The following is a 26078-nucleotide window of genomic DNA, read 5'->3' as shown; positions in this document are numbered from 1 at the left end:
TGCTTATATCTTATGGTCCAGGATTGGGTCAAATAACCATCTCAAACAACTACAGGACTGAGATGGGGTGGGGAGTGATATCTAAAAGATATTAATCACAGAATAGTTTGTAATAGAAAAATTAATCAACATTAGTTAGGAAATGGAATTAGCTAATTATTCAGTACCCATCACATAGAATTTTATGCTATTAAAATTATATCTAAAAGATGATTTAATGATGTGAAAAATATTTTAAGTGAATATATAATATACTAAATAACATATAAAATGACCATGTATTTGTCTTAAAAAATCCTACTTTTTAAGGCTTAAAAGCAAATATATCAAAATTTCAATAGTATTTATGAGTTCATAGGGAAATTAAGTAGAATGGTAATTTCCCTCCAAATTTTGTTAATTTTCAATTTTTCTCTGAATTTGCAATACTTATATTTGTCAGAAAAAATATTGCAATATATCAACCAAGTAAATTTAAAGAAGTAACAAGCCTAACATTGACAGAGTAAAGTTTTTCCTATGGTGCCATATAATAGGTATTAAAAGAAACAAGGTGGGAAAAAGCTTCAAATTTGTGTCTTGCCCAGGAAGTTGGCATACTTGAGTGGACATGCTGTGGTTAGTAATTAAACATATGAAGACATGGGGAATCTACATAAGAGGAAGGAAAACCAGGTACCAGGAACTAAAATTAAAAACAAAAAAGAAAATGAAACAAAAGCCATGTTTGGCTATCTTTACTGCTTTTGGGTTATTCTTGTCTCTTAGACAACCTCATTCATGAAGTCATTACTCCTGTTATTAGTCTCTTAGATTTTAATTCCTTCCAAAAGGTCATATATTCACAGGGAATAACTAGTCAATGAAAGAATATATATTCAATTTGGCTCCAATTTCTACTGACACCCATCATTAAAGGGCTTTAAGACATAGGAAGGGTCTGCTTTGCAGAAGACATAAAAGTTTGGGATGAGAATCACCTAGGCAGGATATAGTGGGTCTGGTAGTAGAGAATGCCAGAAAAGTGTAAGGTCATCTAAGAAGTTTGAATTACTTATTTAGGCTTCTGTCAATTAGACACCTGTTCACCTTTCTACTATAGCAAATAGCCTAGTATCCTGCACATATTAAGTACTACAAATGTTTATTGAGTGAGTCAACAAATGAATTAACTAGCATGACAATTCCCCTCTAGGAGACAAGAGACATCTGCTTAGGTATTGAGGGATCAGCTATGAAGCACAAGGTCAGGTCTGAAGTAGCAGTTAGTGTGCTCTGATGCCAGGTCACCCATCACAGCTCCTGAGATGTTTCCCCATCCTCCATCTTTTTTCCCTGCCCAGGACAGGTCTTGGATCTAAAAAGAAGAGTAGGTTTGAGCATTCATGAGCATTAGCTGGTGCATAGTGAGCATTAAAAATTAGAATTGGACAGATTCGGGTATTTGTCTTCAACTTGCTTTGAAGTAAATACATATTTATGATAAATTTAATACTATTTCAACTCCTGGAACAAGGTTTTTCTCTTAATGTTCTTTTAAGTTATGTTGCCTGGTGTATAGGCTTTGTTATATGTACTTACTGGGATGAATTATATGCTTCAATATATGAAGACACAAGTAACTTTTTTCAAGAAAAAGGAATGGCAAGAAATTGTAATGGCAAAGGGCTACTGGATATTTTTTAATATATTTTTCCAAAGAGATTTGCTAAAAGATCAAAGAAAACATAAATCCTTGAGAACAAGAACAGTTAATCTTCCCTGAAGGCCACACTCTACATACTAACTCTTTAGGCCAGACCCTACACTCTATAAACAATTTTTGCTCTCCTTTCTAAGGCAACCTTTTAAGACATAAGTACTCATACTTTTACTTACAAGTCAGAAGCATCTGGGCATAAGCCTTTCAACTACATTCCTTATTTTATGGCCACAAAACTTAATTTGTAGGCAGATGTCATTACAGGGGATGGTGAGGCAGATTTTACCTAGAACCTAGTTGCCATTTACTCCACCCACTCAATTATACAGACTCAACTAGCTATTGAATTAAGCCAGTCGGAGAAGGACAAACATTATATGTTCTCATTCATTTGGGGAATATAAATAATGGTGAAAAGGAATAGAAGGGAAGGGGGAAGAAATGTGTGAGAAATATCAGAAAGGGAGACAGAACGTAAAGACTGCTAACTCTGGGAAACGAACTAGGGGTGTTGGAAGGGGAGGAGGGCGGGGGGTGGGAGTGAATGGGTGACGGGCACTGGGGGTTATTCTGTATGTTAGTAAATTGAACACCAATAAAAAAAAAATTTTAAAAAAAAGCCTATTTTGTCTGTTAGAACAAACTTAAGAGAAATCTAATTTATCTCATAAACTTTACTTGACTCCAAACTTCTTATTTTATTTTAAATGAATTTTATCTTTAGATAGACTTTCACGAATCTATGCCTTAATAAGGGGTTCAATAACTATTTCATTTGTATATTACATAAAAATGTCTTGGAATCTATTTTTTAAAGAATTTTAAAATTTAAATCTTATTCATGCCCTTCTTTCTCCATACATTTAAAATTTTGTGGTGAATAATCCCTTTGATTCTCATCAATTTTCTTTTTTTCTTAGTTATATTTACTAGCTTCAGGCTGCTTTTCTCTCTCTTGATAGAGAGATAAACAGATATAAATATAGATATAGATATACAGACATGTAGATAGATCAGTTTTATGAAATTGAAAGGTATTTAACTATAGATATGCATCAGTCAACTTATACAGATACCCACTTCTCATTCTAACTATAATCGGTACCAGGTAGAAAATAATAGTAAACAGAGCACTAGGCCCAGATGGGAGGATAGAAATTCCCATGGCATTTTACTTGGTTGCCACAGAAAAAAGCTAATTGTAAGCCGAATGGAATAAAAATTAAAATGGGAATTAGTAGAGAAGAAGATGTAAAGGTGGTAAGGGGCAGCCAGAGAGCTAGGAAGACAAGCCATGGAGCCAACGTTCCAGTATTTTGAAGGATGCTGAGGAAGACAAATGATCACTGGCCAGGTTCAGGCTCTTGGACCTACTAGGAAGTTTTTGGCTGCCTTTGAGTTCAATTTAAATTGAGTGAAGACAGCAAATGCTGTCTAAAAGAATAGTTGGGGTGAACAGAAAATGAGATTAGGTATGTGTCAAGAGTGAGAAAAGACTTAGAGCAATGGTCTGAGGCGAAAGCAAAGTCAAAGGGTTTTTGAGTTGGTTTTTTTAATTGATGAGAAGATACCTAAGATTGTTAGGCAAAGGTCAGGTATTGTAGAGACTGTGTGATCAAAGAGTAGAAAGAAGATTAAGACCAAGAGAAGGAGAAATTTAGGGACTATGGAATCAGAGTGAAAGTGTACACTTGAAGAGCGAAGAACCATCCTTGTCAGGGAGGCAGGAAGAAGCAATGAGGGAGAAAACATGCCTGGTTTAAAAGGAATGTGTGAAATAAAAGGATTGTGTAAAGTTTAAATGGTCAAATATTAGTTATTAAAATAGTATTCTCACTGAAGTGTTGATGGGAATGGAAAATGTTTTGGTAGAAAAAGGAACAAAATATGAGCACAACAGAATATGGTTCATATCAATTTGATAGAAAGAAAGAAATACAGAAAGAGAGAAGGAGGCATAGAAGGAAGGAAAAAGGGAAGGAGAGAGGAGCAGGAGAAAGGGAGGGAGGAATGAAGGTTGGAAGAGAGCTTGCACTTCATAGAGGAAAGGCTGTAAGAAGACAATGGGTGACAGTCCAAGTATCTCAGTTACCAGGGCCGCTGTGAACACACTTGATTTAGAAGTGACAATGACCGGGAGCACTTAGGTGGCTCAGTTGGTTAAGTGTCTGACCCTTAATTTCAGCTCAGGTCATGATCTCAGGGTCTTGAGATCAGCCCTGCGTTGGGCTCTGTGCTGGTCATGGAGCCTACTTAAGATTCTTTCTCTGCCCCCCACACCTACCTTTCTTTTCTTTTCTTTTCTTTTCTTTTCTTTTCTTTTCTTTTCTTTTCTTTTCTTTTCTTTTCTTTTCTTTTCTTTTCTTTTCTTTTCTTTTCTTTCTTTCCTTTCCTTTCTTTTCTTTTCTTTTCTTTTCTTTTCTTCTTTTCTTTTCTTTTCTTTTTTCTTTTCTTTTCTTTCTTTTCTTTTCTTTTCTTCTTTTCTTTTCTTTTCTTTTCTTTTTCTTATTTTTCTTTTCTTTTCTTTTCTTTTCTTTCTTTTCTTTTCTTTCTTTCTTTCTTTCTTTCTTTCTTTCTTTCTTTCTTTCTTTCTTTCTCTTTCTTTCTTTCTTTTCTCTCTCTCTCTCTTTCTTCTTTCTCTTTATTAATGTTAGGCTTGGGTCAGTGGAGCTGGTGTACTTGGGGACAACCTTGGTGTCCTCAGACACAGCATGCTTAGCCAGCTCCGCAGGCAGCAGCAGACACATAGCCCTCTGGACTTCCCAGATGTCAGTGTGGTTGGGCCTGAGTACTGGGCCAATCGGCAGTCTTGCCAGCCATATGCTCAATAGGAAAGAGTCACAGAGGAAAAATTCAGAGAGGAATGAATTTTCAAAGGGGTTGAAAAATCCCAACGTGGAAAGAACAGGCAACTCTATAAACCTCACATCGCACAGGAATCTGAGATTTATAAAAAAAACTGGATGATTTTATTTCCACTTAGATACAGTGGAATTTGATGAACTCCAAGAAGATATGTAGTCTTCAAATTCCCTCCTTTGTTACTGCCCAAATATTTGGAATTTCAACATTTATAACAGATTTATCTTGTTCAAATATTTTCCATTAAAATTAGCAGAACTTCTAGGTAACATTGGTGGATCAAATGGACAGATATATTTATAAGGGCTTTCACCCACAGAAACAAAAAGACCAGAAGAGGAGGTAAAAGCAACAAGATTTTAGAAGCTGGAAAGTAATCAACTCCAAAAGCCTCAGAAAGCTTCAAGCTAACCTTGTAGTGGCTAGAGCCCAGAAGCAAGTTAATTTGTGCTGCAAACATCTCAGAAAGTACAGGAATTGGAAATATCTGGTCATTCTACAACTGAGGTTCATGTGAGGCTGGAACCTGAGGATTAAAATGGTCTACATAAGAAATATTGAAATTTCTGTCTCTGAGAGTCTAAGCTATGTATAAGAAAGATTTAGGAATAAAGATGAGTCACCTAAGGAAGTTTCTGCATACTGGAGTTCGAAATAAGTTTTGACTTCTGACAAGATTCAGAAAAACTGTTGCTTCATATATTTGCAAGTTTGCATGGATACCAATTACACATGCAAATCCAGCACTTTCCCCACCCTTCCTCAAATGAAGGTTTATATATTGGCAATCTTTCATTATAAAATAGGAGCTAAAGTTTTTAGCTTGAGTCATCCCTCGAAATAGGCAGCTGCTCCCTTCTACCAGCTGATATTTCATATTAAATTGTCCCCCAGATATTTCATCAAAATGGCTTGCAGCATACACCCTACATTTATTTACCTCATGTCCCTTTTGTGGCTCATTGTCAATCTGCACAATGGGGAAGTCTGGGCGGCAGCTGCAAATTTTCTGGTTTTCAATACACACAGCATATTTGTCAGCAATTACGTCTCAGGCTCACTATCTGCACTTGTATTCTCAGTACAGAGTAGCGATGGCAAATTAATTATTACAATGATCTGGACTGTGCACTCTCTTCCCTATAATGCACACTGAAGCCCTTCCAGCTCATGGATAATTCTAGCCACCAAGAAGCAGTGATGAAGAAACTACAGCTTCTATGTTTTAAAATTCTTTGTGGCTCCTAAAACTTTTTCCTAAAGATAGAATAATTTTATCTTTAATTCCTAGATAGGTTTGCTACACATACTTATTGCCCTTGAACAGTGCTTTTCAAATTTTTCTTTTTTTAATATTTTATTTATTTATTCATGAGAGACACAGAGAGAGAGAGAGAGAGAGAGGCAGAGACACAGGCAGAGGGAGAAGCAGGCCCCATGCAGGGAGCTCGATGTGGGACTCGATTCAGGGTCTCCAGGATCAGGCCCCGGGCCGAAGGCAGGCACCAAACCACTGAGCCACCCAGGGATCCCTCAAATTTTTCAATAGTATACTTTTAATAGTAGAAGAAACTCATTCTTGGAAGGCTGGGGACACAGAGTAAGATCTGCAGAAGGGTGGAAAAAGGTTTGTTGATCTCACATTGTAATTCAAAGATATACTAGTTTAATGTTCCAATAAAAAGATAATTTTTATATATCACTGTAACACGGGGGAAATCATATTGCAAAAGCTTGTGTGAAGTTTATGCTCTGAGTTTGAGGATACCTTGGCATATCTTCTCATTCCTGGGCTCTGTGCATTCCAGATTTGAAAAGCAAGAAAGATTCCTCACAGGAAGCCATGATGTCACTTGCTTCTAAACCCATTCAAGTGTATTTCTTTTTACTTTTACCCCTTGAGAAGTTAGTTTTTTTTTTCTAAATGTTGTAGATATTGAAGACTTCTTATAAATTCTTCTTGATAACTAAGTTTTATACTCCAATAAACTTATAAATTTCAGAATTTCAAAGGGACTATTTTAAGTATGTAAAAAGCTATTTACCATAGTTCTTAGGTATGTAGGCTTGAAAGTCAGATGATTTGGGTTTGAAACCATCTGGCACCTTTATTTTTTCTGACAAGTGAATTTGACCTTCTTAACTGTTCTATCCCTTAATTTTCTCACCTATAAAATAGAGGTAAATGTAATACCTACCTTTTAGGGTTATTGTAAAAATTACATGAAATACTCTAAGTGAAATACTTAGAATCGTACCTGGAAATAGCACAAATGACTACTGTTATTAGCTGTCTTTCTTGGATAAGAAAATTGAGTCCAGAAGGAGAGAAGTTCTAACTGCAACAAAGCTTTTAGTAATTTCCAAAATTACAACCATACATATCTAGAATTCTCCCATTAAGAAATAGTGACTATTAAAAAAAAAAGAAATAGTGACTATTTCTCTTCAAATGGCCACCAATTCTGAAAATGTTGGCATATCTTTCTATGCAGCCATTCCCAACAAAAAGCCAAAATAATAGGCCATTTTGGATATTCTTGACTGTGAACTCTGAGAGAGAATATAACATATGTAATGCATATATTTATTCATTCATTTGTTCCTTCACTCATTCCAGGCCTATGCACCGAATACCTGCAGTGGGTTCACATAAATTACATGAAGCCAAAAGTTCACATTTAAGTCCATTTTACTACAAGCAATTTGGTAATCCCTAAACTGGGGTTGGGGTTTCTGTTTCAGCATTTGAATACATTCATAAGAACTAGTGGTTCAAATCACAACATTATCCTGAATGGTTTGAGCCCCGCTTTGTAAGCTTGGTCGGACCTTTTCTACTGCTGGAAAACTTTTCTCCAGGAGTCTGTTGCATTATATAAAGCATGTTCTCTAAACTTGCCTTATTTTTTTTTTTTCAAACCCGTCAATTCTACCACTATGGCCTCTTTTTGACAGTGGCCTATAAGGATGTTAACAAATTCATTATTTACAAGTAATGGTTCTTACCTGTCTTTCTCAAAACTGGATGTCCATGAACACATCTTCTCTTCTTCCTTCTCTCAGAGAAGCCAATACCCACCCCTTTGCAAAGGCTAATCCTTTCTCCTGTTTCTGATCCTGTTCAAGTCCTGGGTTTTATCAATATCTTGTTTTCTCCTTCTCATCTGGCTCTTCTCCTGGTGCTTTATCAATTCCTGTTGTTCTGTTCCTCTCACCTGGTTCCTCATTATTAGTGTGTCAGCAGGAGTTCCTGCTTCCAACATAATCATGTGTTTTCCACCAAAAGATCTAACATCTGCAAGTAAAAGAAATTAGAATCATTTTCAAAACAGTTAGCTCATAATTTCACTACACATTACAAATAACTAATGTAACCCATTTACTCAAGTTAGATTTAGTTGTGTATAGATTTAGTACATTATGAGGAAATAAAATATTTGGGCTGTAAAATAATCTCAAAGAATCACACAGTATTTTAAGAAAGGTAGACATGGAAAATCAGGACAAGCTTATAAAGATGTTTTCACAGTGTATTTACTGTGTACTTTTCTGGGACTTGCATGTGCTGGATATATATGTAAAGAAATAATCTCTATCCTTTAAGAGTTTACCCTCAGAAGATGTTATCTGCTCCTCAACCGGCATTATAAACCTATGTTATAATCTTCCTATACTTTAGGCGGGAAAAGAACAGGTATTAGATTCTCCCAACACTTTAGGCCAGAAAAAAAAAAAAACTGATATAGAGATGCTGAAGTTACCTGCTTTTAAATATTTATGTAATGAAATCTCGAGGGGATGCTAGATGACTCATTAAGATTTATTTGTTTCGCTCAAATTGTGATGATTTGATTTCTGCATCTCTGAACAGCAACTACAGATCTATATTTCTCTGTTTCTATTTCATTACTCACTGATAATTTTATTTTATGCTGCTTTGGAATTCATCTCATAAAATGCTATATGTCCTCACATTGTGTTGTGTTCCTGTTGCCTGATCCTTCATGACATAGAAAAATAAAGGTTCGTAGGAAGAAATAATCTGCTCTTTCTTTGGAACCATTTAAAATCAACTGACATTTGAGAATGAAGTAAAGAGAAAAGATGATCATGTTTTCATAAACTGTATCTAGAAAGATTTGCTCTTAATTTACAAAATCAGAATACAAAGGTAAATAAAATAATTATTGCTTTCTAAAATGTTTCCTTACAATAAAGAAATTTGAAATTTAGCTAAAAGGAAATTTTGTATTTAAAAAACTTTTTTGGGGGGTGCCTGAGTGGTTCAGTTGGTTGGGAGTCTGACTCTTGGTTTTGGCTCAGGTCATGATCTCAGGGTTGTGAGGGTTCCATGCTCAGTGGGGAGTCTGCTTGAGATTCTGTCTCTCTCTCCCTCTGTCCAAACTACTCTCTTTAAAATAAATAAATCTTTTAAAAAACTTTTTAATATATATTAATATATATTTTAAATACTATTTAATATATATTATTAAAATGTATATTTATATATATATTTATAAAATATATAAATTTATAAAATATATATATAAAATCTAACAACTTTTTATCATACCCAGACATGAAAGGTTGCCAAAGCTGATCTGGCTCTGGGTCTGGGAAGCAAGGAGCACCCAAAATACCATTAAAGACCTCTCCTGTTGATAGTCAAGGCACTAGAAACAGTAGGTCTGCATCTAGACTGCCTTCTCTAACATATCCATGCACTCCTTGATTCACTGCAGATTGGCTTCTGACCAAAAACATTTACAGAAACTTTTCTCTAAGACGAAGAATTGTTTCCATGTCACCAAATCCAATGAGTACTGTTTAGTTGTAATTTTATTTAACTTTCAGCATTGACACCCTAATCTGCCTCTGTCCTTTGTGACTCTCTCAGCTTCTGAGATTCCATTCTCCTCGTTTTCCTCTTTTGTTGCTGTTCTTGCTGCTGCTGTGGCTCCTTCTCGGTCACCTCTTTGGCTCCTTTCTTTGACATGGTACTCAGAATGTCTGGACTCTGGAACAAACATTCCTAGATATGACTTAGGATTCCAGTTGGGGATAAAGGAATGAACAAGTAAACAAATGAATAATCATCCTTTTTATGGCTTTGATTTCAGAGTGCCAGGGAAGGCCCTCTATACCTACAAAATGACTCTCTCCAACCTACTAAATGGGCCTCCTCACGTGGGGCTTAATCCCAGGACCCTGAGATTATAACCTAAACGGAAGGCAGACTCTTAATTGACTGAGCCACCCAGGTGCCCCATTGGTTTTATCTTATACTCCTCTCATTCCCAAAACTGCCTTCATGAGAATTCTCTGCTTTATCCTTGGTTTCTTTGATGAGAAATATTCCTGACCTTTTTTTTTTTTTTATGCCCATGCACATCAACTCTGATGGAGTAGAATAAAGAATGAGGATGAGACATTCAAACAGCTGCAAAGGAAGGAAAGCCCAAATGATATGCATTGTGCCAGAAGTATAGAATTTACTAAGTGCAGAGAAAGTAGGGTTATAAGTGATGATGTTGCTGAAATATGATAAAGGTCAGGGCCCAGAGTGAGATTCAAGTTTGTATTTGGATCCTTCTTTTCTGTTTTCCTATGGAGGAGTCCTACTCTTATCTCTTGAATTTTGAAAGATTGAAAGGGAAATCTTATAAATTATGAAATGTAGGGTCAGCCAAAAGTTTGGAAAAGAATTTGCCAAGTGGGAAGGAAGTCATGTAGAACAGAAAGAGATGGAGCACTGAAGAGAAACGCTCCCTGCCTTAGAATTTAGCTAAAGGTCAGCTCTACTTTAAAGACTTTCTGTAATCTCTCTAATACATGTATACACATGTTTCTGTATTAAATTATTTTTAGAAGTGAAGCAAATCTTCCCTCTTTCAGATGGATGTTATCACATGCAAACTACTATTAAGAGGGATATTTGGTGCCCAATTTGTAGGCTTAAAGCTTCCATGGAACTCTTAAATAATTTCTTGACTAATTATATAGTTATGATTCTGTCCTCACCAAATATGGGAATCCCTTCAGGGTACCTAATACAATTATAAAAGGTACCTATTAATAAATGACTAACATAAGATGATAATACAATTTTTAATGAGGAAATAAGCCATGTAGAAACTTTATCATTAGAAAGGATATCTACTTAAAATCAATATTTAGTCAGACTAAGAAAATATAGCCTAATGACCGTGATAGGGCAAAAAAATATGTGACTAATTTTTCCTTGGAATAATTCAAGTTAAAAAAAAGTTGCTAAACATGTAAGGCATGCATAACAATGTACAGACAACAGAATTTATACCCATGATTTAACAAACTTAAGAAATAAAATCTTCTATCAATATTTCTGAAGTTAGCAATGTGCCTTTTTAAATAATACATCACTCTGTATTGTTACAGAGTTACATACCCAGATGTAACCACTGTTCTGAATTTGCTTTTCATTCCTTTGCATTTAATATTTATATATGTATCCATAGTGATATATGGTATTATTTCCCTATTTATAAACTGTATATAAATGTTTTATTCTGTATGTATTTTTGGACACTATCTTCTCACTCAACATTTTGTTGGAGATATTGATGCATGTAGACACATGTAGCTCTAGTTCATTTATGTTCCCTACTGTATGTATATATGCATTTATTCATTCATCAACAATTCATTGAGTGCTTACAATGCACTGTTTTAGGTGTTGAGGATATAGTACCTAGTTTATATAAACCTTACATTCTATTTGGAAGAGTCAGTAGTAGACTGAACAGAATAAATAAGAAAATATATCTGCTATCTTAGTCAGAGGTGGCAATATAAAGAAAAATAAGGCCAGAGAGGGGTAAGAAATGCAGGGAAATGGACTGCAATTTTAAATAGGAAGAAAAGGTGTTTCACTTAGTTGGGAACTGTTGCGTAAAGACCTGGAGGAGATGAGGAAGCAAGTCATGGACATCTTTGTAGGAAGAATGTTATAGGCAGAAGCAGGAGAAAGCATAAAGTCCTGGTGTAGGAGCATAGCAGGTGGTTCAAATAATGCTAAAAATGCTAGGAGGCTGGATGAATATTGGGACAATAATTTGTAACTAGTTTATTTATTTCTCCTTTAATTTTTATTATTTCCTTCCTCTGCTTGCTCTTTATTTAGTTTCTTAATATGGAAGTTTAGGTTATCAATTTACTTCTCTAAATTTCCCTCCAGCACTGCATTTATTACATCCCATAAGTTTTGGTATGTTGTTTTCTTGTTTTCATTCAACTCAAAGTATTTAATAATTTATCTTCTGTTTTACCCATTGTTGTTCAGGAACCTATTAATTACTGATTTCTTTGTAATTGCACTTCCTTATGAACAGAAAATACATTTTGTTTGATTTCAATCTCTATAGATTCACTGAAACTTTTTAAATGGTCTGCCATATAGCCTATCCTGGAGGATATCTCATGGGTTTTTAAGAAGAATGTGCATTCTGCTATAGTTGAGTGGAATATTCTGTGCATATCTGTTAGGTCTCCTTGTTGTTGTTTTTAATTTTATCTATCTATCTATCTATCTATCTATCTATCTATCTATAAATATTTATTTATTTATTTATTTATTTATTTATTTATGAGAGAGAGAGAACACAAGATGGGTAAGGCGTAGAGGGAGAGAGAGAAGCAGACTCCCTGCTGAGCAGGGAGTGCTGAGGGGCTTGATCCAAGGACCCAGGATCATGACCTAAGCTGAAGGCAGATGTTTAACTGACTGAACCACTCAGGCACCCTGGTGTTCTTGGTTTATAGTATCATTCAAATCCTCTATTTTGTGGTTGATCTCCTATCTAGATGTTTCGCCCATTATTGAAAAGGATATTGACGTTTGCAACTATTTTGTTGTGTTGTTATTTAATTTAATTACTGATATGAGAACTTAGTATTTTTCTAGTTTCTACATTTCTTAATTGGTAGCCTATTACTATTGAAAGAAATTGCCACAAACTTTGGTGGCTTAAAATAACACAAATTTATTAACCTACAGTCTATGGATCAGAAATATGAAATGAGTCTTGCAGAGCTAAAACTCAGCCCTTTGTCAGGGATGAATTCTATTTGGAGGCTATCGAGAATAATCCATTCCTTGCCTTTTCCTTCTTCTATAGGCTGTTCATATTTTTTGGCTCATGGCTTCTGTCTTCAAAGCCAGCAATGGCCATCAGAGTCCTTTTCACATTGAATCCCTCTGTCTTCTGCTACTGTCATCATGTATGCTTTCCTGATTCTTCTGCCTCTTTCTCCCACCCTTTAATGATTCTTGTGATTGTATTTGGTCCACTGGATAGGATGATTTTCTTATTTAAAGGCCAGCTGATTATTGACCTTAATTCCACTTGCAATCATAATTTCTCCATCCCTTATGTTACATAACATATTCAAAGACTATGGGCATTAGGAGGAGATTGTTTTGCCTACCTCAGTATCTAAAATTTTTTCTTCCTCTATTCCTTCATTATCTTATCTTTTGTGTTTAGTAGATTAGATATCTTTTAATATGCCATTTTAATTTTCTTATAGTTCTTTTTATTATATTTTAAAGTTTCTTTTCTTAGTGTTTGCCCTGGAGTGTTTGCAATGAACATTTTGATTTATAGCAGTCTGGTTCAGATTAATACCAAATAAATTTCCATTTTGTATATACAAACTCTGCTCCTATATAACATAGTTCTCTTCTACTTTCTTCATGCTATTATTGTCATAAAAATTATATCTTATACATTATAAGCACATCAACATAATCTTAGAATTATTGCTTTATGCAATTGTCTTTTAAATCAGTTGGACAAGAAAAGAGATATAAACATGCATGCTTACTGTCATTTATATTTTCCTGTATAGTTACTTTTACCTTTCTTACATTATGTGGGTTTGATTTATTGTCCTTTCATTTTAGCTTCCATGATTCCTTCTAGTATTTCCCATAGGGCAGCTCTGCTAGCAACAAATTCCCCATTTTGGTTTGTCTGTGTATGCCTAATTTTTCTCTTTCAGTATGTAAGGTTTGCTAGATGTAGAATTCTTGGGTGGCGGCCTATTTCATTCAGACTTTTGAATATGTTAGTTCACTGCCTTATAGATTCCCTGTTTTCTGCTAGAAAATCAGCTGTTAATCTTACTGAGGATCTCTTGTATGTAACAAACTGCTTTTCTCTAGCTGCTTTCAATATTCTCTTTTTGTCTTTGACAGTTTGATTATAATGTGTTTAGATGTTTAACTCTGAGTTTATCTTACTTGGAATTTGTTAAGCTTTTCACATGTGTAGATTAATCTTTTTCATTGCATTTGGCAAGCTTTTCACCATTTTATCTTCAAATATACTTTGTGCCCCTTCTTCCCCTCCTTCTGGTATTCCCCTGATGTGCTATGTTGGTCTACTTGATGTGCCACAGGTCTCTAAGGCTTTGTTCATTTTTTCCTCCTTCTTTTTCCTTATATTACTCAGACTGAATAATTTTGATTGACCTATGTTCAAGTTGGCTGATTTCTTGTGCCAGCTCAAATCAGTTGTTAAGAGCCTCTAGTGAATTTCTTATTTCTGTTATACTTTTCAATTCCAAAATTTCTACTTGGTTCCTTTTAACAGTTTCTGTCTCTTTATTGATATTCTCTAGTGAGACAGTAATTTCATACTTCCTCTAGTTATTTAGTGATGGTTTACTTTACTTCTTCAAACATACTTATAAGAGCTAATTTTAAAATTTCACCTAATAAATCCATTGTCTGGTCTTCCTTAAGGGCAGTTTCTAAATGACAGCTTTTTTCCTTGTGTAGGAGTCATATTTTCCTGTTTTTTTTTTTGGCATGTCTCATGATTTTTTTTTTTTTTGGCAAAAACTGGTCTTTTAAATAATATAATGTGGCAACTCTGAAAATCATATTTCTTCCCTTCCCAAGGTTTGTTGTTGATGTCTATGTAGTGACTTCTCTAACAAATTCTGTATATATTTTTTGTTATTTGCAGCCACTGAAACCTCTCCTCAGTTAACACAGTGGTCAGTTAATTATACAAGCATTTCTTCAACTGCCTGGAACCAGTAACACTCCCAGCATTTAGAGGGGTTCTGCATGTCTGTGTTGGGGCATGCATGTCTTTATTCCACTGACAAGCAGCTTACCCTCTGTCTCAGCCTTCAAGTCCTGCTTGTGCAGAGCCTCAAAGAAATTAGGTCTTTTTCTGAGTCTGTGCACATCCCTGCACATGCATGTGACCAATAAACACCCAAAAATATTTAGAGATTTTCAAAACTCTCTATAAATATTTCATTTCAACTTTTCCTTTTAAGTTTTTTGGCTTTTGTCTGAACTTTTGTGACCACTCCAGACTGCTGTGATATGAAACAATTGCTACTGATTGTTTTGGAAAATGTTCAAAGTGGGAAAGGCTGTCCACACTAGCTGATGTCTGACTCTGAATCAGGCCAAATAAAGGCAAGCTGTACCAGTGGGTGTTTCTTAGAAACTACCAGACAGGTCAAATACTGATGATTCTCCAGGGATGGGACTTGAAAAGAGCTTCAAAGCCATTTGTCTACTCCAGGGGCTGCTAAACTTGATTTTTGCAGTTACTGCAATTTTTAAAAGAAATATGCTAATTTTAATTGTGAATTGTGACTTGTATTTGTTCTGAAAGGCTTAGTGATATCACTCCAAGTTCATGATTTACCTACAAAATTTCAGTTGAGTTTTTGCTTCAAACTTCTTTGGAGAATATCAAATATATACTTTTTGTTTTATCTGAGATTTATTGTTTATTCTTATACAAGAACAGACAGTATCAAGGAAGAAACCTATCTTCCTCTTACCCATCTCCCACAGGCATACCTTTCCAATTTTGAAGCATATTTTGTAAAAGTTCCTTATATATTTTCTCCAAGGAAAGAGATCAATATCCAGTTAACCTATGTATAAGTTTTCAGGGCTATTGCAAACTAGGGGATGGAACTGGATGAGGGCAAGTTAAAAAGCCATAAAGTTCTCTGTTCTCACCAAGATTTAGCCACTTTTTGAATAAATCCTCCTCCGACTGTTGCAAACATTTGGTTAATTTTCAAAGTCTTGAAAGTTGATTTTTTACAATATTTACCAGTGCTCTCACTGTTTTTATGGAGAAACAGATTTTCAGAGGTCCTTACTTTGCCAGTCTGGAAGTCAAACCCTTTCTTTGCCCATTATAAACTTTTTTTGCCTTCTTATTTTTCAGTTATAAGTGGTCTTCCTATGTTCTGACATAAGCCTAGTGTCTGATACATGCATTTCATACATTTTGTTCCAGTCTGCTTTTTGTTTCCTGTTTCACTAATGGTATTCTTAGAAGAACAAAAATTTTAATATTGATATAGTCAAAATTATCTTTGGTTAATTTTCTTTTATGATTCTGGCTTTTGAAGAACTTTTTTTTTCTCTTTGTTGGTTCTATCTAAGAAAAAATTGGCTACTCCACGTTTACAAGGATTTTCTCATATTCTCTTTTTGAAAGATTTTTGTTTTTGATTATACACTTAAACCCATAACTATTTCATATTAATCTTTGTGCATTGTATGAGGTAGAGACTGGTTTCATCTTCTCTATATGGATATCTCTTTTTTTGTAAAATAAGAAAAAAATTGACCTTTAAAATTTATGCAGACTCCCTACAAATTAGAGGAAATTTCTGCTTCTTTCATACCATTATGTTTATTAAATAGATTCTTTTCCTGCTTGATCGCTTTAATTTCACCTGGACAATGCCATATTCGATGGTAAATGTCCTTTATCCATCTGATCACATTACAGCCTCCTGTTACCTCTGCTGAGATAGTTGTCATTATTTCTTGGAGATTATAAGGTTGACCATGTGTTCACATTTATAGAACTTTATAATAAAATTCTGTGAGCAATGGTTATAATTCATAGTACATAACTATGATCTTACTGTCTTAATTGTGTGTTTAGGACCTACTCATATAAGAATACTTTAGGTTCTACGTGATGTCAGCCTAGCTCCAATTTAGATGATTACATTATAAGTACCCTCCAGGGGCACCTGAGTGGCTCAGTTAGTTGAGTGCCTTTGGCTCAGGTCACAATCGGAGGAGTGGGGCACAGTTTGGGATCTAGCCACACATCAGGCTCCCTGCTCTGTGGGGAGCCTTCTTCTCCCTCTCCCTCTGCTATTTCCCCTGCTTTATTGTACTTGCTCAAGCTCTCTCTGTGTCAATAAATAAATAAATAAATAAATAAATAAATAAATAAATAAAATCTTAAAATAAATAACATAAGTGCCCTCCACTCCACAAAATGTATAAATGTAAAAATGAAGAAAGCATATATGGAAGTGGATATAGTACCCTTATTTCACTCTACCTTCTACTCCCCCTCTTCAGGCCAAAGATAAAGAGAAGAAAACAAACATTCCACTTTCAGAATTTCTGTCAGGCCAACCTGAATTTTACAGGACTAAAATGTCTGTCTGTGAATCATGGTTGGCCACGTTCCCCAAGTTCCTTAACATCTATCATGATGAACAATCTACACTTCCCTGATTCTGGTCTCCTCCCAGGATGTGCAAATTATGTCTGATTTCAAAAGCGTATCTCTGATTCTGACAAAGCATAAAATTATATTTTTCTAAAATTAAACTAATAATATATGAAAGAAATTCTGGTCAGAATATATGAAGGAAAAACTTCATTAGGTATAATATGTTTGAGATAAAATGACTTGGCAAATACAAAATATATGTGGTATAAACTTACAACCAAATAAGCAACCACTGAGTTGAATAATATTCCTCAGCTATTAAAATATTGATAAATAGGCAGAAGGGAATGAATAGATGAAAGCCAAGAAAAACCAAAGGCAGATGGAATAAGAGCTGATTAAGACAGAACCCTGAAGAATTCTTTCTTTTTTAATCTGGAGATAGAGAAGCATTGAAGCAAAAATGTGATAGTGAATCACAGAGAGAAACTTGAAGATTGACCTAAGAGGTCTAAACTCAAGGTCCAGATGAGTTCCTCAGGCAAGAAATGGAGTTGTCTGAAATAAAAGCTGAAGGGGTGAAGATTGTTGCAGGAAGGGCTGAGAGTCAGCTGGCCAGTTTCCTTGATGTACTCTTCCCTCTGGTCAAAAAAACAACTGGAAGGGAAAAACATTTTCTATATCTAAAAGAAAGACATTCTTATAACAGTAAGCTTTCATTCTTCTACCCTGGGAAGTTTCATTTGCCAAACACTGTAGTTCTCCCTGTTGCAGCCTTAAACTGACATTGGGATTACATGGTAAAGATGTTCCTGGAGGTGATTAGTAAAACCAAAACCAAACCGAACTAAGATAAGGGCTGCCCTTTTCCATGGGTATGTTATTTTCAGGTCCTATATTATCTACACCAATTTTATTTTAATAGCCCAGATGACACTTATAATACAACATATAATCTCATTGATGGTAATAGGTTGCTTTTAAATGTATCAGTCTGGGGAAGAGGGAATTGACAGCTGCGCTTATTTACAATGCTTCCAGAAGTTAGAAGAACAGAGTAAGAAAGATTAACTTATAAATTTGCTACTTCATGTTTCTTTCATAACTCTTACAAATAGAGGTGATTTAAATTTTTTAAGCTGTTAAAAAACAAATGCAGCTAAGTAAATTGTAAGATTTTATTGTTTTTTTTTTTCAATGATTCACGAATTGGGCAGCATCCCATCTAGTAGGCAGGAAGGAGCTCTAAGGAACTGCACAAAATGAAAGACTTTTATAGGCAAAAGGGAGCAGGAACAAAGAAGTTATATTAGGCAAAAAGTGGTTATTATAGGGTTACTTTCCTCTAGGGGAAGGCAGGATCAGGGGGATTCCTGATTAGACTAAAACTCCACTTCTAGGATAGGAGAAATTCTCTTGTCTTGGTTGGTGATGTGGAGCTTAGAATAAGCAACTTAATTTAGGGCTTGTTGTCTTGATTTAACAAATGCATAAAATCGTGTACACAGCTGTAATTTCTTTTGTAAACCGGAAGTTAGTAGGAGCCCTCTTGTCTCTTTCAACGTCAGATATCTTCAGATATCCTTTAGGATTTCAAAGCCCTTTCTTCTGTGCCAGATTCCTTGATTTATAGATATTATTTTGTTAATATCAGCCCAGACATAGGTCTTAGTCTTTCACATTTTTCCATAAGAAATCAACACATAGTAGGCCTTTTGTGAGATTGATATTTTTTTAAATTTCTTTTTATTGGAGTTCAATTTGCCAACATATAGCATAACACCCAGTGCTCATCCCATCAAGTGCCCCCTTCAGTGCCCGTCACCCAGTCACCCCCACCCCTCACCCACCTCCCTTTCCACCACCTCTTGTTCGTTTCCCAGAGTTAGGTGTCTCTCATGTTCTGTCCCCCTCTCTGATATTTCCCACTCATTTTTTCTCCTTTCCCCTTTATTCCCTTTCACTATTTTTTATATTCCCCAAATATAAAATGAGTGAGACTGTATAATGTTTGTTCTTTTCTGATTGACTTATTTCACTCAGCATAATACTCTCCAGTTCCATCCACGTCGAGGCAAATGGTGGGTATTTGTCGTCTCTAATGGCTGAGGAATATTCCACTGTATACATAAACCACATCTTCTTTATCCATTCATCTTTCGATGGACACCGAGGCTCCTTCCACAGTTTGGCTATTGTGGACATTGCTGCTATAAACATTGGGGTGCAGGTGTCCCAGCATTTCATTGCATCTGAATCTTTGGGGTAAATCCCCAACAGTGCAATTGCTGGGTCATAGGGCAGATCTATTTTTAACTCTTTGAGGAACCTCCACACAGTTTTCCAGAGTGGCTGCACCAGTTCACATTCCCACCAACAGTGCAGGAGGGTTCCCCTTTCTCCACATCCTCTCCAACATTTGTTGTTTCCTGTCTTGTTAATTTTCCCCATTCTCACTGGTGTGAGGTGGTATCTCATTGTGGTTTTGATTTGTATTTTCCTGATGGCCAGTGATGCGAGGCCTAGATATGGCCAACAAGCACATGAGATTGATATTTCTTACTGAAGATTTAGGCATGACTGGAATGGGTCACCTTTGAGTGTGTGACTTTCATTGTCTTATCGACCTCTGGCCTTTTCATGTCTACACCTCTCCCTCTCAGATTAGACATTTCTTCTTTGGTAGCTACAGATTTTTTCCCTCTACTTAGCTTTCTCCAGTTTCTATACCCTAAATTTGCTTGATCAAATCCATCCATGATTTCTGTTTACAGACCCCACCCACCTAAACGGCTTTTGTGTTATCCATGGTGAAAGCATTTCAGCAAGACCCTCAGACACAAAAGCATATTCAGTGGAATTCTGAAAATATGAGAATAGGTGAATTTGGAAACCAATCTCAGTGAGCACTATCAGCCTCAGGATTCTGGCAGTTCTTTGATTAGGTCACGAAAAAAACAAAATTAAGAGATATTTATAAGATTATCCATGTGTGGGCAGCCCGGGTGGCTCAGTGGTTTAGCGCAACCTTCAGCCCAGGGCATGATCCTGGAGACCTGGGATCGAGTCCCACGTCGGGCTCCTTACATGGAGCCTGCTTCTCCCTCTGCCTGTATCTCTGCCTCTCTCTTTCTCTCTCTGTGTCTCTCATGAATAAATAAAATCTTAAAAAAAAAGATTATTCATGTGTTAAAGCTACTATATTCCGATACATTTTAAAATTGAGGTAAAACTGACATATAACATTGTATTAGTTTCAGGTGTACAACATAATGATTTGATATTTGTATTACGAGATGATGACACCACTAAGTTTAATTAACATGTATCACCATAAATAGCCACAAATTTTTTTTTTTTTGGTGATGAGTACTTTTAAGATCTACTCTCTTAGCAACTTTCAAATATGCAATACTGTACTATTAACTATAGTCACCATGCTATACATTATATCCCCATGGCTTATTTCGTTTATAGCTGTTAACTTGTACCTTTTGACCTCATTTTGCTCCCTCAACCCTACTCCTTACTTCTGGCAACTACCAATCTGTTCTCTGCATCTATGAGCTTGGCTTGGTGGGGTTTTGGGGATTTTTGTTTTTGTTTTTGTTTTTAGATTATACATATAAGTGAGAGCATGCTGCCTGACTTACTTCACTAACCGTAATACCCTCAAGGTCCATCCATGTTGCCACAAGTGGCAAGATTTCATTATTTTCTGTGGTTGAATAATCCATTATATATACCACATTTCTTCTTCCATTCATCCACTGGTGGACATTTAACACTATTTCCATGCCCTGGCTACTGTGAATAATGTTGCATTGAACATGTAGGTAATTATATCTTTTTGAATTAGTCTTTTCATTTTTCTTGAATAAATACCCAGAAGTGGTATTGCCAGATCGTGTGGAAGTTCCATTCTTAGTTTTTTAAGACCCTCCATACTGTTTACCACAGTGATGGCACTAGTTTACATTTCTACCAACAGTGTACAAAGGTTCCCTTTTCTCCACATCCTTGCCAACACTTGTTATTTCTTGTCTTTTAATAATAGCTATCCTAACAGATGTGAGGTGATATCTCTTTGTGGTTTTGATTTGCATTTTCCTGATGATTAACAATATTAAGCATCTTTTCGTATTTCATGAAAGGACATCTGTATGTCTTCTTTGAAAATTTTCTATTCTGACCCTCTGCCCGCTTTCTTTTTTTAATATTTTATTTATTTATTCACAAGACACACACACACACACACACACACACACACACACACACACAGAGGCAGAGACACAGGCAGAGGGAGAAGCAGGCTCCATGCAGGGAGCCCGATGTGGGACTCGATCCCGGGACTCCAGGATCATGCTCTGGTCCAAAGGCAGGCGCCAAACCGCAGAGCCACCCAGGGATCCCCTCTGCCCACTTTCTAATTGGATTTTTGTTTTTTTTACTATTGAGTTGCATGAGTTCTTATATATTTCAGATGTTAGCTCCTTATCAATGTATATGATTTGCAAATATTTTCTCCCATTTGGTAGAATGTCTTTTCGTTTTGTTGATGGTTACCTTTGTTGTGCAGAAGGTTTTTAGTTTCATGTAGTCCCACTTGTCTATTTTTACTCTGCTGTCTCCAACACATTTTGGGGTCATTAATCAGTCTTTCTGTCCTCTAAAATTTCTACTTTCTTCTCCCAAAAGAAGAAGATGCAACAGGCACCAGACATGAACTCTGAGTGGAGGTCAGGTTTAAATGTCTTACCACTGATCTTCTAACACCAAGTATAATTCTATCTAAATGTCCACTATTTTACATGGGGGCTGAACATTGATGGTACAAACTGAGTAAGGATACCCTGTATGTAACACCTTTCTCATAGAGTATAGTATAGGATTATCTTATTTCTTGAACCAAGAATTCTAATTCTTTCTGGTTGTCTCACATTCTCTGTGTTTATAATGTACCTCATGACTTATATGAAAGAATTCTCTTGCAATAAATGAACCTATATTAAAATGAACAAATGGGACCGACCTAAAGTTAGAGAAAATCTTCAGTTTATAATCGAGCATTTTAGGGCACCTGGGTGGCTCAGTGGTTGAGCATCTGTCTTTGGTTCAGGTTGTCATCTCAGAGTCCTTGGATGGAGTTCTACATCAGGCTCCCATGGGGAGCCTGCTTCCCTCTCTGTCTGTGTCTCTACTTCTCTCTGTGTGTCTCTAATCAATCAAGCAAGCAAGCAAGCAAGCAAGCAAGCAAGCAATTCAAGACAAGTCTGTGTCTGATCACTTAAAAGTTGAAAAAATCATGTCTGGGTAACTCCAGTTGTCATGGTCAAGAATGTACCTGAGGTTTACCATACTAAATTCAGAAATGCTGACTCAGACTTTTCCAGAATTTTTGATAACCTTGTCTGTACTCCACATTCATAGGCTATTTTGTCTTTGAAATAGAACCTCCATATAGAATGTGAAGATTATATCTTTTATGGTATATCTACTCCCCTTTGCAGATCGAATCATTTTTTGTAACCAGGTGCTTTCTCTATCAGATTATTTTTTAATTTTGTCTTCCTAGGTATGTGATTAGATTCTCAGCCTCTTCTAGTAGAATAGACTTTAGACACTGAAGTATATAACTCAATTGTGCAATTAAGAACTGACCTCTGGGTTTTGTTTTCTCCAGCACAATTATTTAAACTACTTGACATTAAAATATGAAGCCATTCTGTCATTTTTGAGCAATTTCCTGAATAATTTCCAATTTCCAAGCCATTTGTACACAGGAAACTGCTGATTAACAAAGGTTGCACCCAATGAAGTCAGGGGCCTTTCATCTAATTACAAACATTTCTTATTATCTTCAATTAAGTCTACTGTGATCCTGGAACAACTTTTCATATTTGCAACCAAGCTGTGGAAAGACACTAATGGATATCAAAAGCATTACTTACCTGACCAGGAACTAAGAGTCAGGATCCCTATCAAAGTCTCTGCTGTAGAGACCTCTGGAGAGACATGTGTAAACACTGGTTATGGAATGTAGAAGTTATGAGGATGAAAGGTACAGCATAGGGAATAGAGTTAATGGTATTATAATAGAGTTGTATGGTGATGGTAGCTAGCATCACTATGTTGCATACCTGAAACTAATGTAACAGTGTGTGTCAACCATACTATAATAAAAATTTTTAAATAAATACTAAATCTTTAAAAAGTATCTGCAAAAACTTTTAACTCAAAACAGATGAAAATGTAAAATTCCAAGTTCTGAAGATAACAATAGATACATTTTCTTATAATGAAGTACTGTCCAACCTCAGTGATATTGATTCAGGAATAAATATTAATTTATTATTGATCATTTTAGAGACATTGATCCAGTTCCATTTCTCTATTTTGAATTTCTAATCTGTATACTATATGAGCAACAACATCACTGCATGAGTTGTGCAGAATTTCTTCATTTAATTCATTTGTATTGTCTTCTTTTCGAGCCCACTTAAACTCTCAAGTGTCAATGTCCTGGGTATGTTAATTATTTATATGCATTTTATTTCCTAGGGAATAACTTTTACTCAATAGCTTTTCCTATGTATCTTTTTCCAAGGTCATTTCTCAAATTCTTTCAAATCTCTTGCTCTTTGGTTAGTGTCTGTAGCAAATAAAATCATCTTGCAAAATGAGGACATCAGGTTAAATTCATTTTACCTAGTTCTAAATTCCTCTCCATAGTCACCCTGTCAATTTTTTTTCCCTGTTAATTTTTAAATGGAGTTTAGGGAGTGGCCCCTATGCTCAGCCTCTTTTACTAGCATCTTTAAGTATTCAGCCTACTGGCCTTCCCTTTGGAATTTCGCCTTATCCAACAAATATCTTGAGGCTGGAACAGTGTTGCTGAGCTATATTGGAGCCCCAAACAAAAGGAAAAATATATGTCCCTATCTACGTTTATCAAAATATCCTTTTATATTTGAACCAAATGGAAAAGTCAGTAATGACTCCATGATTTAATAAAATTTGACTATATAAGTTTCTGTGTTGCCCAATCTGTTTTTACACCATTATCAACCCTCGGACTCTCTGGCCCTGGGCTGAAACTAATGTGGTGTGTAAAACAGCCTGAATTTTGATATCTTGTTTATCAGATTTTTTCATTAATTTTAATTTTTAAAAATATTACATTAAAATATTATTTATCTTGATTACTGAGATTTTTGGCACCCTTTTAAATATTATATCACTGATTACACCCTGATCCTTGTCCTGAGCTTAAACTTTTTTTCAAAATTAACCTCTAAGCATTCAACATGGTACATTCCTTTAATCTTTCCCTTTGAGGGAAAAAAAACCCCAGCCATGTACTCTTTTCTCTGCCTTTTCACTAGTTTCAGCTCCCTAACTATCATCACTGTTTGGAGAAGTTCAAGTTGAGAAAGGAGGAAAAAATCCAGCTTCCATGAGCTCATCATCTGGTACATCAGCCAAATTGCTCTTCTGTGGTTCCAACATGTTCCTCCCTTTCTAGCTTCTCCCTCTCAGTCTCTTTAGCTACTCAGCCTCATCTAACCTGGTCCCCTCTCCTTCCCCCTTACTCTGACTCTCTAGGCTTCTTGCACCTTTGTCTCAGCTTCATGGACCTCCATTCTCCTCTCAGGAGCATTATGCAGCCATCTCTGGCAGACATGCCACTTCAAGCTCTCATACTTTGGGACTATGAGAACAACAAATTGAGGGGTTAGTGTCAGATTTATAACTTCGAGTCAGGAGTTGGTTACCTACTATGAGTGGAGAACAATTTCTTTTTTTTTTTTTTTAATTTTTTTTTAATTTTTATTTATTTATGATAGTCACAGAGAGAGAGAGAGAGAGGCAGAGACACAGGCAGAGGGAGAAGCAGGCTCCATGCACCGGGAGCCTGACGTGGGACTCGATCCCGGGTCTCCAGGATCGCGCCCTGGGCCAAAGGCAGGCGCTAAACCACTGCGCCACCCAGGGATCCCTGGAGAACAATTTCTAAGGGTCTGTTTTAAATTGTTTCTCCTGAATCAAATGGGTTTGTACCAACCAAAGTCTCAAAAAACAGGCTTTACCCTGACTGTAAGGAGAAAGATTTAGTACTTATCCACCATACTAATCATGTAGACTCTAAACATTATTTATTGTAAATATATTTATTTTCCTTCCATCATTTTAATACACATATTATGTGTTATTTAACATTTTAATTTTATATAATTTAAAAGCATTTTATTTTATAACATAATTACTGTAATGAATTATCACCCATAATTTTGAGTACATTGTGCAATTAAAAAATATCCACAGCTCAGGATCACATGTAAATACTTTTCATTAATGTTTTTTTCTCCCAGTGTATTGTCTCTATTACTTACCAGCTGGACAGACCTGGTAAGTGACTGAAATTTCTTTCTTTAGTTTCCCCACTACAATAATGAGGACATGATTAATATCCACCTCACGGACTACTGAGGGATCCAGTGAATCAACATGTGCCAAGTGCCCAGAACACTGCCTGTTGCCCAGCAAGTGCCCAATCCAGCAAGTGTTAACCACCATCATTATCATTATTAATATGTATGGGGTTCTTTCGTGTCAAGGTTCATTTGTCTTTTCTTGGCTAAATTGTGTCTCATGTTGAATAAATTGTATCATTTTGAATTCAAAACAGAACTCAATTATTGTATTAATCTTTTTACTTTGTGAAAAGAATTAATAAAAAAGAGGTATCACAATTTACAAAGAAATAGTTTCTTTTTCCTTACTTTTTATTGAACACTAGGATTTTCCAGGCTAAGTAGAGTCCCAAATATGATGAATTTGTATTGTTAGAAAATAGAAATAAACGGTACAGAGTTTAGGGTTTTATTTTTGTTACAATGCATTTTTTTAAAGTAGAATAAATGGGGCTACTGATTAAGTGATCCTCAAAATATTCATGAGAAGGAGAAGTAACACAAAGTTCTAGAGTTCTGGATATG

The 26078-nt window shown here is 35.7% G+C and overlaps 1 long non-coding RNA gene across 1 annotated transcript in view; it reads left to right on the top strand.

Annotated features, from left to right (window-relative positions):
• LOC140616333 (uncharacterized) overlaps positions 1–25758 on the top strand; it is a 90810-nt gene extending 65052 nt beyond the window's left edge. Inside the window, exon 3 of the long non-coding RNA XR_012016871.1 lies at positions 25516–25758. This is a non-coding gene — a long non-coding RNA (uncharacterized lncRNA). The remainder of the gene's footprint in view (positions 1–25515) is intronic.
• The last annotated feature ends 320 nt before the right edge of the window (positions 25759–26078 follow it).

This window comes from Canis lupus, chromosome 1 (assembly GCF_048164855.1).
Source record: "Canis lupus baileyi chromosome 1, mCanLup2.hap1, whole genome shotgun sequence".
In the NCBI taxonomy this organism is placed as follows: Eukaryota; Metazoa; Chordata; class Mammalia; order Carnivora; family Canidae; genus Canis; species Canis lupus.
The sequence above is the reverse complement of the archived record's forward strand: the minus strand, read 5'-3'. Positions and strand labels throughout refer to the sequence as shown.